This window comes from Orcinus orca, chromosome 16 (genome assembly GCF_937001465.1).
Source record: "Orcinus orca chromosome 16, mOrcOrc1.1, whole genome shotgun sequence".
NCBI lineage: Eukaryota > Metazoa > Chordata > Mammalia > Artiodactyla > Delphinidae > Orcinus > Orcinus orca.
Window position 1 is genome coordinate 44,134,672 of NC_064574.1, and position 17,534 is coordinate 44,152,205.

Genomic DNA, 17,534 nt, shown 5'->3' on the forward strand with positions numbered 1-17,534 from the left:
CACACCACCTCCCTGCCACCGTCCCTCCGGCCCAGCCTCTCTCCATTTCCCAAAGGCCACAAGCAAACCCCATCCCGAGGGCTCACAGGCAAAGCATAACTGCTATTTTAGGTAAAATAACTCTATAAATAAAAATCAAGAAGCTGCAAAGACAAGCCTTATATAAACTCCTCCAGGAACGGTTCTCTTCCCCGTGTGGAAACAGACCAACCCACAGAAGGACCGAACACGGCAGAAGAAACCCCATTGCTTCCGCCTGCCACTGGACATCGCGGGAGCAGAACGGAAAGAATCCGCTTACCTAAAAGCCTGGGCCCCAGATTTGCCCACGTCCTCGCCCGACATGTGCTCTCAGGCTCCTGGCTGCCCACCTCCCACCCTGCTGCCCCTCTGCTGTTATCTGTGGGCACAGGGGCAGCGGACCCACCCCTGGGGACCACGTTCAGATCTGCCAGCTGGACGAATCGGGGGCTCCGGGGCACTAGAGGGAGGGCCACCTAGCGAAGAAGAAAGCATTCCACGAGGTGTCTTCATACAGTCCAGGCACGTGGCTGTCTGTGTCCCCAGAAATGTCCTCTGGCTTGCTGTCCCCCCAGGTGCCCCCACGAGCAGCTCCTTCCGGAAGTGACGTTCATGGCGGCAGAGTCTACTGTTCAGGGTGTGAGTGTGTTTCTGTAAGTGGATATATCCATGTGTGTGTTGGTATGTATATGAGTGTTGTCTCTGTGAATACGTCTGTGTGTGTGTGCGTGTGTGTGAAGGAATGGGGAGGGAACGTGAAATTCGTCTGCCTACGATATTGTCTTCTAAGAGGAGCTGGATCTCCAGTTCTAGGTCAGGGCACCTGCAGGAGTCTCAGCCTCCACAGGCAGCTCCGACTTGCCAAAACCATGAACAGGGCTGAGTCACTGCAGGAGAAACGATGACTAACGTGCAAAGGCTTTTTACATGTAACCCGGGGATCAAACGCTGGCCCTTTCGTCCCAGAGCCGGCAGCACCCTGGTGAGTCCCTGGCCAACGCAGGAGCCGTGCTTCTAGCTGAGAATCCTGGTGGAGAGTCTTCCTCCATATTTAACTCCTGTTCTGCAAACCCTCATATCTGGTCCCCTCAGCTGGTCGATAAGGCACCTGGGCCCAGAATACAGAGCCCTCAGCGACAGCCGACTCAGCGGGGATCCATCTCTCTAAGCAGAGTCAGTGTGTGCACGGGGTGGGCTCTCTGCACCCACGTCCACAGGTTGCAGCACAGAGGCCGCCGGGCCCCCTTCAGCTGGTCCCAGAGCCCGCAGGACGGTCTGGAGCCTGGATGATTATTGCCACCTTGCTCTGGTGCTCATCCATCTGGTCTACCTGTTCTCAACCCGCTCCAGGCAGTGGAGCCACAATTAGGTCACCAAGGGACACGGAGAGCTGATGACGGGGAGGTCGCTTGGCAAGGCACTGTTTTGAGCACTTTGTGTGAGTGAAGAAGGAGCGATGTCTGCCCGGCTGCCAGGTCTGGTGCCGAGAAGGCAGCAGCTCACGTGGGGCAGCGTCCCCCGCAGGGGCCCAGGGCTCCCGGCTAAGTCACTTCCCACCTTTCCTCTGCAGGGGAGCGATGGCCTGCTGAACTCCCATCCGACGTTTGCTCAAGGGCTGCAGTGTTGAATTCAGTACAAACATATATTTTTATGTGGAGGTATTTTCAGCCCACTTTTCTAGCCACACGTGTCAGTTATTACTTGCTGTGTAACAAACACCCCCAAAGTTAGCAGGTTACAATGGCAGCTGTTTTATTTGCTCACAATCCGCTGGGTCAGCAGGTGGGCGGAGCTCGGCTACTTGGCTCTTGGCTGGTCTGTCCTGGGGGTTACTCCTGAGGCTACAGTCACTGGGGCTCCACTGGGGCTGGGGAGCCCAGGACAGCCTCACCGGCATGGCTGGTGGCTCCTGGTAGCTGTTGGCTGGACCATGTGCTGACCTGGGCTCCTTCACAGGCCTGGCAAGGTCCAGAAGAATGAGTCCAAAGAAGCCTGGGCTTCTCAGAACCAGCACATCACCCTCGCACTTCACTGTGTTGGTCAAAGTCAGGCAGGTGGCCAGGCCACATCCAAGGGTGGAGAAATAGACTCCCCCTCTTGACGGGAGGGTGGGGTGTCACTGTGCAAATGGGGGGGTGTGGGGAGATGAGAGGAACCTTGTCGCCCATGTTTGCAAACAAGCTACTGTACCTCCCACCGGGCAAGATATTATGGAAGGAAGGAGACATGCATGATTCCTGCATGTGCACACATGCATACATGCACACTATGTGTGTCTATACATGTGGACATGTATTCACGTGTTTATTATGCCTGCTGCCTGCCGAGAGGTGCGCTGGACCCTTTGTGAGACATTCTATCACTTTCTTTGAGAAAACAGCACTGGTCTGAATTTGGAAGTGGAGACAGCAGAGCACAAATGAAAGAGATGGCAGGATGGCCCGGATGGCCCCTCTGAGCCTGGGTCACAGCTACGACCCCTGCAACACTCACCCCAGGAAACCCAGAGGCACAGCAGTCGCCAGCTCTAGCATTTGTTTCCTACCCCTAAGTGTGTAAAGTAAAGGGACACTAAGAACTTGGTTTTTAACAAATATTACATAAGACAAACTTCAAGCACATTCTATTCCTTGACCCCAAATGCAGGCTCTGCAAGTTTACGTAAGGTGCGTAAGCTGACAGGTAATTGTCGGCAGGCTGGCATCTCCCACTAAGCAGCCGGGACCCTCCCTCGGCTCAGACCAGGGACAAGGGGTACCGTCCTCCTCTTCCACGCCCCCCCCCCTCCCACCACCTCAGCCCTTCATTACCTGCCCGCCCAAAGTGCGACCTGGGACCAGCGGCATCCTCATCACTGCACACTTGTTAGAAATGCAGAGCTCAGGCTCCAACCCAGACCTGCTGAGCCCGGGTCCGAACATCTGCAAATCCCCAGGTGTTTTGTGTGCATTAGAGTTTGGCAAGCATGGCTTTAACAGGTGTTTCAGTAAGAAAAGCCAACTCAGCTGCTCCTTTAACATTATTAAACTCAATTTGTATTCTTTACGTTATTTGTGTACAAGCCAATTTTCAACGTCCCCTGGTGAACCTACTGTGCAGCCAACTTTGAGAAGCACCTGGACTTGGGCCGCTCAAAGTGAGGCAACATCAACATCTTGGTGCCTGGCGGGGACGCAGGGTCTCCTGCCCTGATCTGCTGTCCCAGAACCTGCATTTCCCAGCCCCCAGGAGATGCGTGTGGTCACTCAGGCTGAGCGGCTCTGCCTGGCCTCAGTCCTGGCTGCTTGGCTCAAGTCCAAGGTTTGCCACCTCCCTTGTACCCCCCTGCCTGCCATCCATCCCACACACACTACACACAACTTATCACCAGCAAACCACCGTGTTCTCTTGTGTTCACAAGTACACATGATCTGGTCTTCCTATCCCACCCCTATCCCTGTCAACTCCTCTCATTGACAGGGGGGCAACAGTCACGGGCTGAGTGGAGAACCCACCACAGGATATCATCTTTGCCCATCTTCACCTGGAGGCTGGAAAAGTTAAATCCTCCTCCTTACACCAGGCTTTCTTGTAACCAAGAGTGGTCACACACACAGCTCTGGCCAAAGACTGCTGCGGGCAAATGTCTTCTGAGGGGCTCTGTCCACCTCTCCCACCTTTTGTCTTGATCTCAGATGTGATGTCCAGGGCTGCAGCAGCCTTCTGGGAACCAGGAGGTGGTAGAGATGCAGCCCTGACTCCACTGAGGTGCCGACTCAGCACCTCCCACCTCCAGGCTCGTATCATGTCAGCAAAATAACCCCCATAGTTCAGCTCCTGTGCCCCTGGTTTTCTGTCATTGTTGCTGTTTCAGTTCTAGGTTCATAGGTTAGAACCTGTGTTCTAACCTAGACTTAAACAGGCCTTTTTATTTTGCACATAAATAGGGAAAAGAAGAGAATAAGAAGTGAAAAAGCAAAACAGTTAGATCCAAATCAGCTTTGCCACTGATTTCCATGTAAATCTGAGGAAGTTAATAGACCTGCGAGGACATGAAACTTCTCCCTTTTTTCCTCACCTGTCCCTTTTACCTCTTCAGCGAAAACACTGGAGAATGATGGAATTGAACAAAATTCCCAAGACCTAGAATTCACTCACGTAATAACTAATGTACACACGTGTTGTGCAAAACTGGTGCTATTAACCTATGCCCCAGTTTCTGACTATGGGCCTAAGATAGCATCACATTCTAGAATATACTTTTGAGAAACAATGTGACTTGTGACTCACACATAGTTGATGGGATGTGGCAGGAGTTACTCCTGAGGCTACATCAGAAGAGTCCACGTCAATTATTTGCTAGTAATTAGAACCTTAGCGCTCCAAATAATATAGGTTTATTTCTTATTGTGGTAAAAATACACAACATACAATTTACCACATGGACTATTTTCAAGTGTACGGTTCAGTATTGTTAAGTAGATTCACGTTGTTGTGAAACAGATCTCCAGAACTTCTTTTTTTTTTTTAGGACTGAACCTCCCCACTTCCCCTACCTAAGTTCTCTCTCTACTTCATCCTTTATTTGCATTTTCATAGTAATTCCAAGAAAGAGGTGGGTAGGCATCTTCTCCATTTTACAGATGGGAAAGCACCGGAGTCGGGTGGCCTCACCTGCATCCCCTGGGCTCTTGAATGGCAGGCTTCTGGGTCGTCTGGTACCCAACCCACAGCTCGTGCCCAGAGATGGGGTTCTCCTGAGCACCAGAAGCGGCCAAGCAATCCTTTCCACAGTTGTGTTTTTGTTTTATTGAGGTATAATTGACATATAACATTATGTTACTTTCAGGTGAGCAACAGATGATTCGTTATTTGTATATATTGTGAAATGATCACAATAGGTCTAACTAACATCTATCACGAGGCACAGTTACAACTTTTTTCCTGTGACGAGAACTTTTAAGATCTAGGCTCTTTCAAATATACAATACAGTATTGTTAACTTTAGTCACTATGCTGTACATTACAACCCATGACACTCATTTTGTAACTGGAATTTGTACCTCTTGACCCCCTTCACTCATTTTCCCCACCCCAGCCCTACCTGTCTGTGGCAACCACCAATCTCTTCTCTGTATCTATGAGTTCAGAGTTTGTGTTTTTTTCAGATTCCACATACAAGTGGGATCCTATGGTATTTATCTTTGTCTTATTTCACTTACCATAATGTCCTCAAGTTCCAGCCATGTTGTTGCAAATGGCAGGATTTCCTTCTTTTTTATGGCTGAATAGTATTCCATTGTGTATATATGTGTCTATTTCTATAGCTATATATATCACATCTTCTTTGTCCATTTATCAGTGCTACCATATCTTGGCTATTGTAAATAATGCTGCAGTGAATACGGGGTACATATATCTTTTTGAGTTAATGTTTTCATTTTCTTTGAATAAACCCAAAAATGAAATTGCTGGATCATATGGTAGTTCTATTTTTTATGTTTTTAGGAATCTCCATACTGTTTTCCATAGCGACTGCACCAATTTACATTCCCACCAACAGTGCACGAGAGTTCCCTTTTCTCCACATCTTCAACAGCACCTGATTTATTGTCTTTTTGATAATAGCCATTATGACAGGTGTGAGGTGATATCTCATTGTGGTTTTGATTTGCATTTCCCTGATGATTTGTGAGTTGAGAACTTTTTCAGGTACTTGCTGGCCATCTGTATGTCTTCTTTGGAAAAATCTTTATTCAGACCCTCTGCTCATTTTTTAGAAAAACTTATTTATTTATTTATTTTTGGCTGCGTTGGGTCTTTGTTGCTGTGTGCGGGCTTTTTCTAGTTGCAGTGAGCAGGGGCTACTCTTCGTCATGGTCCGCGGGCTTCTCATTGCAGTGGCTTCTCTTGTTGTGGAGCGTGGGCCCTAGAGTGAGCAGGCTTCAGTAATTGTGACACGTGGGCTCAGTAGTTGTAGCTTGCAGGCTCTAGAGTGCAGGCTCAGTAGTTGTGGCATACAGGATTAGTTGCTCCACGGCATGTGGGATCTTCCCGGACCAGGGCTTGAACCCATGTCCCCTGCATTGGCAGGTGGATTCTTAACCACTGCACCACCAGGGAAGCCCCTGAGATCTTCTGCCCATTTTTAATAAGATTTTTTTTTGTTATTGAGTTGTATGAGTTATTTATATATTTTGGGGTTTTAACCCCTTATCAGACATATAATTTGCAAATATTTTTTCCCAGTGAGTAGGTTGGTTGCCTTTCATTTTGTTAATGGTTTGCTTTGCTGTGCAGAAGGTTTTTAGTTTGATGGAGTCTCACTTGTTTATTTTTGTTTTCGTTGCCTTTGCTTTTGGTGTCAAATCCAAAAAATCATTGCCAAGACCAATGTCATGGAGTTTACCACCTATGTTTTCTTCCAGGAGTTTTGTGGTTTCGGGTCTTACATTCAAATCTTTGATTCATTTTGAGTTAAGTTTTGTGTGTGGTGTAATATAGTGGTCCAGTTTCATTCTTTTGCATGTGACCATTTAGTTTTCCCAACACCACTGATTGAAAAGACTGTCCTTTCCCCCTTGCATTTTCTTGACTACTTTGTCATATGTTAATTGACCATATATGTATGGGTTTATTTCTGGACTTTTTATGCTGTCTCATCGATCTATGTGTCTGTTTTTATGCCGGTATCATACTGTTTTGATTACTATAGCTTTGTAATATAGTTTGAAGTCAAGAAACGTGATGCTTCCAGGACAGTTCAGCTGGTCAGAGTATGAGGAGGGTGAAAACTGTGGGGTCCTGCCAGGCTCACACATCCTGGCCAAGAGGGTGGGGAATACAAGGAGGTCAGGGTGGGGAAGAAGGATTCAGAGGAGAGAGAGGTGCAGATCAGGACTGTACTCCCAAGATGTTTTCTAGGGCTGAGCTGAACTCCAGTGGAGACGGGGTACCTCTGATTTGTGCCCCCAAGAAACAACTTGAGTTCACCTGGACTTCACTCTCCAAGAAAGGCACCAGTTTAGTCTTAAGGAGAAAGGGAAGCAATGGGCAGAGTCTAACTCACTGAAATATGTTTTTGAAATATCTGAAGCTCTGAATACAAATTTCAGGAAGACCAGCATTTCTGGGCAGCATCTAAGGACATTTCTATCTTCTGGGGAAAGCCTTGTGCCCAGAGCGGGAAGGAGGTCTCACTGGGCAGCCTGCCATCCTGTTTAATATACCTGGATATTCTCTGTGCCATCCGGGGCCTGTGGCATTAGAGGAAACAGTTTCCCCTCTGACCGTGGTGTGTCGTGCAGGAGATTTCTATTCTCCTGGACAGCTGCAGGCACACATCCTCCCAGCTGGGCCACAGCTGGGCTTTCTGCTCACCCTGGGTCACTGTTTGGTGACCTGCATGGGCACTCTCCTCCCAGGAAACCACCACAAAGTACAGAAGGACAGATGACCCAGCTATGTTTGTCCCACTTCGCCTCCATCGTAGAATGGAACATCTGCATCTGCGTGTCTGCCCAGTGATGACACAGGACGGGCAGCTGTCCTGAGCTTCACACCAAGCGCAGTGCCAGGTTGGGGGTGGGCAAACGTGACCTTGAAACAAACACTAAACGAACAGATCCCTGAAGGGTCCACACACAGGGCCCTTCCTCTGGCAACATGAGGCTGCAGATCGGGCTGGGAACCCCTGAGTTTCACCCCATCAAGTTTGATCGGGACTCCAATCAAACGGGATGCTATACACATTTCCCACCATTATCCTCCCTTCCTGCCTGGGAGGGAGATGCAGTATGGGGCAAACAGGAGAAGCTCCTGTGGGTTTCCTGGAATAAGCACCGGAGAAGCTGCAGATGAGCTGTGAAAGCTTCAGTCCAGCCCTTCAGACTCAACTCCTCCAAGTTCATGAATTCGCCTCGTTTCACCTGGAAACTGGACAGTGGGGTCCCCTTGGTGCAGCCAGGCCAGTCCTGGGGTGAGGCACCAGCTCAGATGGGCACAGCAGCTCCACCTGAGAGAGGATGGAGAACTGGGCCACTGCCCAGGGAGGGGAAGCTGAGGACCGCGTCCCTGCAGGTGGGTCCAGACCCCAGGGTCCTGGAGCCCCTGCTACCCGCGGTGCAGGAGGGGCCCCTCTTGCCAGCTCTCAGCCTCCCTGGGCCCGGCCTCACTCATCTCTGATCCCACAGCCCCCGTTTCCATTGAAGAGCGGCCAGCTCCCCCGGCACCCAGGACCTACTGCGGCCATGAGGGCAGGAGCCCAAGGGACTCACCATCCCTGCCCTCCTGGCTGGTCAGGGCTCTGCCGTTGCCATGTCCATGGTCCAGAATCTCCCGGTCACCCCAAGAGCCCCTCTCCTCTTGTGCTCACCCACTCCTGAAGCAGGCCTACGTCACCCCCATGCTGCCCCCAGCCTCTGGCACGCACGCATCCACATGCCCACGGGCCCTCGCCCCAAGGATGGAGAGATGCCCACAGGTCTGGGGACACGTTTCCGAGAGGTCATACGCTCTCTCCTGGACGCTGAGCGGATAAGCCAGGAGCACGGATCCTGAGGTCAGGGTGGCTGCAGGAGCAGAGGCCGCACTCCCATTCTGCAGACGGAGCGGGGACACTCAAGGCTGGTGGGGAGATCTGGGCTGGAGGCGGGAGCGGTGCCCTGGGAAGGTCCTGGGGAAGGATCTGCTGGTGCCTCTCTGACAGCAGAGAGGGGAACAACCAAAGCTCCAATGAGGAAAAGCTGTTGGCCCCTTTCCTCCTCCTCCCCCACCCCATGTCCCAGCGCCCGAGCAGAACAGAAGAGCTGATGACAGATAGACCAGGGTCCCTTCCACCAGGCAGCGTTTCTCCAGCCCATAGTGGGACGTGGCTGCACTTCTACATTGGACGAGGTAATGGACTATCTGAAGGCGACCAGACACCTGTGTGGGAGCCCAGGGCCCTGGAACAGCTGGAGCACAAGACGTGGGCGGCTCTATATGGGCCGCAGCTCGGGAGCCCAACCTCATCAAGGTCACCGGGAAGCCCTTTTGCTCGCACGTCTGGGAGCCTGGCTGCCGCAGTCCTGGGTACACAGAGCAGCCGGAGAAGGCAGAGCGGCTCCGAGTGGGGATGAGCTCAGAGCCAGCGGGGTGCAGCCTGCGCCCACCGAGGAGCTTCTGAGTCCGGGGGCAAAGAGGTGAACAAGAAGCGGGGGCGGAGGTCCCTCCAAAGCGGCCACTTTCCTGATGGAGCGCGGGTGCTGGGTACGGGAGCACGTGAAAACCTCCCTGCGCGGGACCACGATCAAACACCTGTGGGCAGAGGGCACAGCCACGCGTTCACAGCTGCACTGCGGCCACTCGCCCAGCGGGCGGGTCTGTCCTGCACACACACAGAGACGACTAGAATCTGGGAAGAAACTCATGTCTGTGACCCAAGAGCCTGAAGTATGTGTTCTTCCTGGAAAGGGACTTGGCAAATCACTGCTCAAGTCCAGCAACAGGGAAGGAAAGGGCATTATTCTGCACAGTTTGAGTCCACAATACATTTTCCTCTATGGTTTTAGAACAGACTGTGATGTCCCCAAATACACCCAAATGTCCCTATTCACAGGTAATGCACCTGTACCCCGAACATTCAGATTGGCAATCCTGCCAAGAATATTGTGCAGAGGACTCGACAAGTGGGGTTAAAGGGGACGACAGAAGGTCTGGGATGCGGTCACATCAGGGGCCCTCCTGTTCTGGGTCGCTCAGGAGGTACGTGCTGAGTCCAAAGGCTGTTAGGAGAGATACCGGCAAGAGTCTTGAGATCTCATTCTGAGCAAAGGGAACAAGGAAGTGGGCGCCCATGTGTCAGGTGGCACATTCCATCCACAGCTTTGAAAATAATAAGAGTGAAAGGCAGAGAATGAACTTAGAACTAACAGAAGGGATGACTTCCCTTTACTTAAAATTGGCTTTTAACAGAAATCCATCTTGGTGATGGAGTGGGGCTACGGCCCTGCATGGAGAACTGAGCCGGGTGTTCTGTGTCTCTGGGTTTAGTGTAGAAAAGCAAAGCCGTGAGGCAGTGAGCATGCTAGTTCATCCGCTCAGAGCCTGTGTTTTGAAGCTGCTTGTACGGAGGACACGAGGGGAGAGGAAGAGAGTAGGAGAGAGAAATGGGGATGGGGTCGTCTGCAGGCGAGAGGCCCTGGAAGGCGTTTCGGGGCTGGGCTGGGCTGGGAAGGGTGGGCTTGCCCAGCACGGGGGCCTCTCCACCGTCTGCGTGCACACAGGGCACAGTCTGGAGCAGACGCCCGGCTCTTAAAACACATCTACCAATGCCCGAGCCACAGGCACGGGCCAGACCCTGTGCTCAGACGGTGTCTCAGACCCAGAGCACACGGCTGACCTGCCTCATTTCACCTTTCCTGCTGCCCCACAGGACACAGCACCCTTACCCCAACTGGAACGGATATGTTCCCTCTAAGGGAAACACTTGGGAAAGGGCCGAGGCGGAAATTTCAGATACTAAGGTTGGCTGCAGAAATGCACATACTTTATTTAAAGGCAATCTGAGACACTGCAGAAACAGAAGTATTGGTAGCAATCTTTGGTGGCATGACCTGGGCATCCGTGGAGTCCCTCTGATGCTAAACAGAGCCTAAGCCCAGCCCTCAGGGCTGTATTTCCCAGCCCTGACCTAGGACTTAATCGCGCTGTAATCCTCAAAAGCAAACCCTCTTATTTCAGACCCTGCACAGCTGAAAGCCCGTGGCACCAATGTGGGAGGGCCAGGATCAGGAGAATCGGTTAAAAACTGCATCTTGTACCTGAGGCAGAACGGTAAGTTTATGTCACATGCTCGTTTTTCTGCTTCCCTGAGCAGGGGTGAAGCCTCAACATATTTGAGGTAAGACTATTTGTCTCCTTCAGAAGTATCTTTGGTTTAAAGTTGAGGCAATGGAATAAAACTTCTGTGTTTCTAATTGTCTGAAACGTTTGTTTGCTTTTTGGTTTTGTTTTGGACACTGACACTTCCCAACAGAAAAGATTAAGAAAGGAACAGATGGGAGGCACTTTTGAAAAGTGGTTACTCAATGAGGTCAAATGTTTGAGAAGTAATACATTTTAAAAATATGAATTTAGGGCTTCCCTGGTGGCGCAGTGGTTGGGAGTCCGCCTGCCGATGCAGGGGACGCGGGTTCATGCCCCGGTCCAGGAAGATCCCACATGCCGCGGAGCGGCTGGGCCCGTGAGCCATGGCCGCTGAGCCTGCGCGTCCGAAGCCTGTGCTCCGCAAGGGGAGAGGCCACAACAGTGAGAGGCCCGCGTACCGCAAAAAAAAAAAAAAGAATTTAAACTAAGCAGGCCCTTCATGAAAGACTCAACCTGCAATCAATAAACACTCATGTTCTCTCCTTCAGAGTCACAGCCCCTAAACGTCACTATAGCATTATCAGGAACTATGTTTAAAAATGACTGTGATTAACATAAGATCCAACTGGGAACTAAAAACTCAAAATGTTTTACACTGAATATTGCTTTGAACTGCAAGAGCAAAACCTCCACCTCTCTGGAATAATGTTAATAGAACTCCTTGGTAAATTCTTTTATGCAAGCCAATATGCAGAGTTGTCCCCTGGGTTGATCTTCAGGAAGCAACTTTTATTTTTATTATTTTCTACACATGTATATTGTTTCCTGGTTGTGTTATTCTTAGTTCTAACAGTTCTCTGATTTGTTTTTGTTTTCCTTAAGTATTTTATTTCATTTTGTGCAATTTAATAGGTTATTTATCATAACACGGTTTAAGAGGACTCAGAATTTTGATCGAAACAACGTTTGTAACTTAAAACATCATGCATTATAAGTGGTACTTTGTGGTTTGTTGAGAACCTGCTTTAAAACGTTTTATCCTAAAGAACACGTGTCATGTAACTTTTATAATGTGATGTGAGTCTAAATGAAGTTGTGCTAGAGATATCTTTCATAAACCTTTCCCACACTCACCCTCTGAACCCACCCAAGGGGAATGTTGACACCACTCAGGCGGCTCCTACGTGAGGACATACCCACATGGACAGGTGCCCCTGACATTACCCCGACGCTTGCCAACAAGAAGTTGGGGGATGCAGGGGCAAGGATGGGCCGGGGCCCACACTGTGTCCTGAGAACCATGGGGACACAAACTTCACCCAGGGAGACATCCAAAGACTCTGACTAAAGTGCTCCTAAACCAGAGTCAGCCCTATTTTAAAAACTGGGGCAACCATAAACATTTTGTTCTCAAAATCCTGGAAGGAACATGGATGGAAGGAAAGAGAATCTCAGAAAAGTTAAGTGATCTCAGATCATTCAACAGGCAAGCAGCAGAGCCTGGAGATGGAGGCCTGTCTTGGCACGGGAATGCCAGAGGATGTCCTGGGGCGGGGCAGCCACCTGTATCTCCGGACTCCTCCCCTCCCTCCTCCTCTCTCCTCTCTCCCCCCTGCCCCCTCCCTCCCCCCTCCCAGCCTTAGTCCTCAGGCTGCCTGATCTAAACTAAGCCATGTTGAGGGCACTGAATTGTAGCCCAGTGCCTGAAAGAGTTACAGCTGTTCCTGTTTCAAACATGGGTATAAGCTCTCAGGAAAAATTTGAAATTGCACAGAGAACATAGAAGAATCACATTTGTTTAAACTACCGACTACTACCTACGTTACTCCAATTCTGCGGGCATGGGCAGGATCCGGGTCAGCCTACGGTCAATGTTCAGAATATTTAATATTTGAACACCTTTCACATTTTGTTTTCTGACATGTTGGCACAATGCCTCCAGGGCAGGGATGCTGGGCCAAAGCTGTGGTCCCAGTGTCGCTCCCTATCAGCCCCTTTCCCCCCAGACAGCCTCATGTGACCTCCCACCGAAGGACCAGGCCTTTCTGCTTCTCAGTAGCCCCAGGCTGTGCTGATGCCCACACCCCAACACCCCGGGCCTCGATCTTTGCACCTTTGCCCCCTCAGTCCGAGGGTTTGCTGATGACGTGAGTCTGTTCAGACTACAGGTCGCAACACTGCGATCGGCCCGTTTGGCCGTGAGGATCCCCAACGCGCACGGGCCCCACAAAGGCCAGAAGGAGGAGCTAGGGGTCATGCTGGTTTTATCTGGGGGAAGGAGGACATAAAGGTGCTGGCCTACAGGATGGTTATTCGTATCACAAGAGGCTGGCCGAGGATGCCATTAAAGAGTGCACCGTATCAAGGTATTCAAAAGTTTGCCAGCTCCTCCAAGCATGTCGTTGACAATTTTTAGGATAAGCTTTTCTGTAAAAGAATGTGCGGAGGTGTGCAGAGTGGGGGGGGGGCACGTAGGTATGGGGGTCCCCTCCCACAGCCTCTGGAGGCTGGTCCCAGGCTACCTTCTCCAGCCAACAGACTCCACACTCGGAACCCATCTGAGGGAGCAGAGTCTCCAGATGTGACCAGGTGACGAGCAAACATTCTCTAATTGAGAGATGAAATGTCAGCACTCTCACGAGCCTCAGAATAGCACCAACTAGTGTCTCCCATAGAAAACTTACATAAGAAAATATCTTTTTATTCTCTTATAATAGTAATAACTCCCGAGAAAATATGCGTTAGAGCTAATGAGAGAGGGAGGCAAGTCAGTGCAGCACTTTAAATTTCTACCAATGCTAAATGTGGAAGAAATGAACTGCTTATGACTTAGGAATTGAGTTTTAAATTTTTTTTTTTTTTTACCAAAAAAGTAATGTTCTTTTGCTTGTATCGGTTCAGCTGGAATCTGTTTCTTCCCTGCACGTCCGCTGGCAGGAGTCAAATGTAATTGTTTCAGATGTCTCTTTTCTCAGGGTCTGAATTTCCCTCTCCTCCTTCAACCCCCCTCTTTGTGCCTCCAGGAATGTTAGCAGGTTTCTTTTCTACCCCCAGATGGACAGGGGGGCACCTTCATTTCTATTTAACATCACCTATTTCTAATGGAATCATTCAAAGAAGTTGTTTCTGCTGATGGTTATGTGAAAACGAAATGAAACGTCATCAGCTGGACATTCATGGGCCGCATTTAGCAGTGAAGTGAGCTGGGAATAAGTTTCCAAATCCTTCCTCAGACACGGGCCTCCCAAACTCGCAGGAGGGTGGTAAACAGGAGGGAAAGGCAGCAGGGTGGATGAGGGGCACACTGCAGGGTCAGTGCGCTGTTCTTCCCACCTCTGCGAACCACTGACATTTTCCACTGTAAAAAACTTTAGACATAGATTTCCCCAGTTTTTCCTTTATTGAACAAGGCTCTCTTGATTATGACGATTCCATTTTCATGCAGTAGGTGGGGGCAGGGTGGGAGAGGGCACCAGATCAGTGACAAACCAACGTTTGCTCTAGGCAAAGGGACCCTGGAGTGTTGGAGAGAGGGTGGGAGGGAGGTGGAAGGCTCACCCTCAAACGTCTCACAGGCTCACACCTGTGGTCTGATCTCCAGAAAGACATTCCACACAACCACCAGGCACACAGCAGGCGATAATTCATCCCCAAATCTGCTCCAGCCACTTCCTGTCTTAGCCAGAAAGGACATCAGCCCCAACGCTGGGCTGGCTCTCCACTCTGGCTGCTGTGAGCATTTAGGGAGCCAGACCCCCTCAGGAGACCACATCCCAGCACCAGCGCTGACTGCCCAGCAATCTCTCCTCAGCAAAAAAAGTTGGCTGGCTCTGGGGTTTGTTACAGGCCGCTCGCCCCACAGGCTGCAGTTCTGCTCAGGGCAGAAGCCGCTCCCTTTGGGCTCTGACCAAACACACTGGCCAGCAGGAGGGGGACCCACAGATACACTGACCCAGGTGCTCGCCCCACTGCCTGAGCCTGATTCTAACTGCAAATCGGAGCCACCTACCCCCAGCCCCCAAATCTGCCAAGCCCTCGGCCAGTGTCCGCTGCACCAAACCCGAACCCGGGAGGTGGCCCGGGAAGGCGCAGACGGGAGTCTGGCCAGGAGCCTGGCGGCGCCAGCGCATCTGACGCCGCAGAAGGGCTGCACGCACCTGAAGTCTGGGTGATAGGCGCCCACGCCCCTGCGTGCAAGGGGCACCCAAGGAGACGAAGGCGACGAGAAGACCCCTTTCTCTAGTCCTTCAGGAAAGCCAAGTGACCCCACCGGCAGCCTCCCCAAAGCAGGACTGTAAGCGCCCACTCCACTGGAGTCTCGCAGAAAACGCATCGCGATCAAAGCCCCTTCCTCCGGAAAAATGCCCCATTCTGCCTGTAATCCAATTCCCTCTCCCCGCACCTGGAGAGCGCGCACGAAGAGGCAGAAATCATACCCAGGGAAATTGTGACCAGAACTTGAACCCCAAACGCATCCACTCATTCCCCGCTCCGCGCTGTGGCTGGCGGCTCCCAGGGCTCCGGGCTGTTGCGGCTGCCAGGGATCAGACAGCGCGCGGAACCGAGGGGCTCCCAGAGTCCCGGTCTCCGTCCCGGTCGTCGGTCGGGAGTCACCATCCCCAGCGCGCTCGCACCCTCGCCTTCCTTTTTCCCTCCGCTCGGCAAATCGAAGCCCGCTTCCCTTGCCTGTCCCAGATGGACCTCGGACCCCAGCTCCGCGGCGGCCCCGCTCACCAGCCCCAGTCGGTCTCCTTTGGGTCGCTGGAGGGGGTCTCCCGGACCCTCAGAGCCAATGCCCGCCGCGCGCCTCCACCGCCCCGGGCAGCCCCGCTCCGCCGCGCTCCCGGGTTTTGGTCTCAGCAGCTCCCTCCGACTTTGCACAGCGGCGCCTCCGCGCCGCCGGGGCTCCTGGGGTGGCGAGGCGCCAAGCTGCAGCCCGGGCTGCCGGCGCCCGGCCCCTTCCTCCACATTTTCCTCGTCCGCTCCGCTCTCCCTGGCGCCTGGCGACCCCGCGCCTCCCCGGCCCCGCCGCCCCGACCACCCGAACTCACCCCGGAGCCGCGACGCCGCAGGTCTGCGCGCTCCGAGGCGGAGCCAGGACGCCCTCCCGCGCGGGGGCAGCCTCTCTGCCGCCTGCCCGCGGCCCCCGCCCCGCTCCCGCCGGCCCCTCTGCTGCCCGCTCTGCCGTGGCGGTCGGTACTCACCTCCCGGACAAGGTGACCCGCTAGTGCGCCCGGTGGCGGCCCGCGCGTCTCCGGAGGCAGCAAGCGCGCGGGGCGCGGGGCGCGGGGTTTGCGGCGCCCGCCTCTGCTCCCGCCTCTCTCCCACGCCGCCCGGCTTTTTCCCTTCCGTCCACTCCCTGCCGCTCGGCCCTGCGCTCGCCGCCCGCGCCCCCGGCTGCCCCGCGCGTACTGGAGCTCCGGGCGCGGGGCAGCGGCGGCGGCCCGGGCTGCTGGAGCGAGCTAGCGGCGGCGGCGGGGCGGAGCCCGGCCCTCCGGCCACCGGGAGAGGAGGGTGAGAGGAGACTCCCGCGGCGCGCACCCGGCCGGCGGGTGGGCGAGGGGCGCCCGGGGCGCGCCGCTCGGCTCGGCTCCCGAGCCTGAAGACACGCGTGCCGGAGGCGGCGGCCACGGGCTCTAGGGATGGCAGGAAGGAGGAGGAGGAGGGAACGGCTCCGCGCGAAGGCGCCGCCAACTTTGCCCCAGGCCGCCGGGCCCCGCGGGGGATCGCGTCTGGCAGGTGGCCCGGGCCCGGTGTCTGGGAATGTGGGTGACAGAGGCTGGGGGAAGGGGGCATCCACTGGGGACTAGGAGGGCGGATTTGTCGCCTGGTTCGGAGAAGAGATGGCTCCCCTCGGTCCTAAAGGCCTCTCCAGGCTCTGGTTCGTTCTTTCTGAGGTTCCTAAGGACCCTCTTTATAGGCCTGAATCTCCTCGGGTCCTGACCAGCCAATCAACCCCGTGAAACCAGGCGCGGGGCCCAGACTCCAGGACCTCGACCCAGTGTCAAACCGGTCTGATGTGCGTGCAGGGCTGGCCCTGGGCAGTGGGAATTGAGAGGAAAACTAGGTTGTCGGGAGAAGGGGGCTGGGCATAAGCCTGGTGAGGAGAGTGGGCAGTGGGGAGGGAGCGAGGGAGGGCACCTCCCAAGATAGTCTGCATTTCCAGCGTTGAGGGAGGCGGGGGAAGTGGTGTTTGCAGTTGGGATTTCAGAGAGAAAGAAGTGAGGAGGAAAGACGTGCCAGAAGGGAGTCAAAAGTGATTTAGGAAAAGAATCTGTGAGCCCACTTGTGTCACAGGCACAGAAGCGCCCGGTGCCCCAGCCCGGCTGGCACTGGCTGCACCCTGGTGTTCGTTGTCTGTTATGCCCCAGGAAACCCTCCTTGGTGCAGAGGCCTCTCCCTGCCTGGTCACCGACCCCTTGGCCCTGAGAAGGCACCTCTTCCTCTGCCCGGGCTCCTGGGGTGGAGTTTCCAAAGGGCTGGGGTTGGAGGTGGGACCAGAACACCAGGTCCCTCCCCGTGTTCCCTTTGTGGGACTGGCCTCCTGTGGGTCCTCAGCAGCCCAGAGAGAAAACTCAAGTCCCAGTGCACCTGTAAGGGGGCAGGTGGGTGGAGGTGCAGGTCAGTGGAAGCGGCACCATCTGTGCTCTGTCTTTATCCACCTGAATGCCATCCCCCCTCCATCT

The 17,534-nt window shown here is 53.3% G+C and overlaps 1 protein-coding gene across 3 annotated transcripts in view; it reads right to left on the bottom strand.

Moving 5' to 3' along the window:
• The window catches only part of SYNDIG1 (synapse differentiation inducing 1), a 118,184-nt gene extending 101,339 nt beyond the window's left edge, over nt 1-16,845 (bottom strand). For 2 of the 3 annotated variants that reach the window (XM_004270432.3, XM_049699130.1), the window contains exon 1: nt 16,053-16,845. The gene's annotated coding sequence lies outside the window, so the exon portion shown is untranslated. Of the gene's footprint in view, nt 1-15,582; nt 15,876-16,052 lie in introns of those variants that run through there. The other variant, XM_049699131.1, reaches the window with a different exon arrangement.
• Nucleotides 16,846-17,534: the final 689 nt, after the last annotated feature.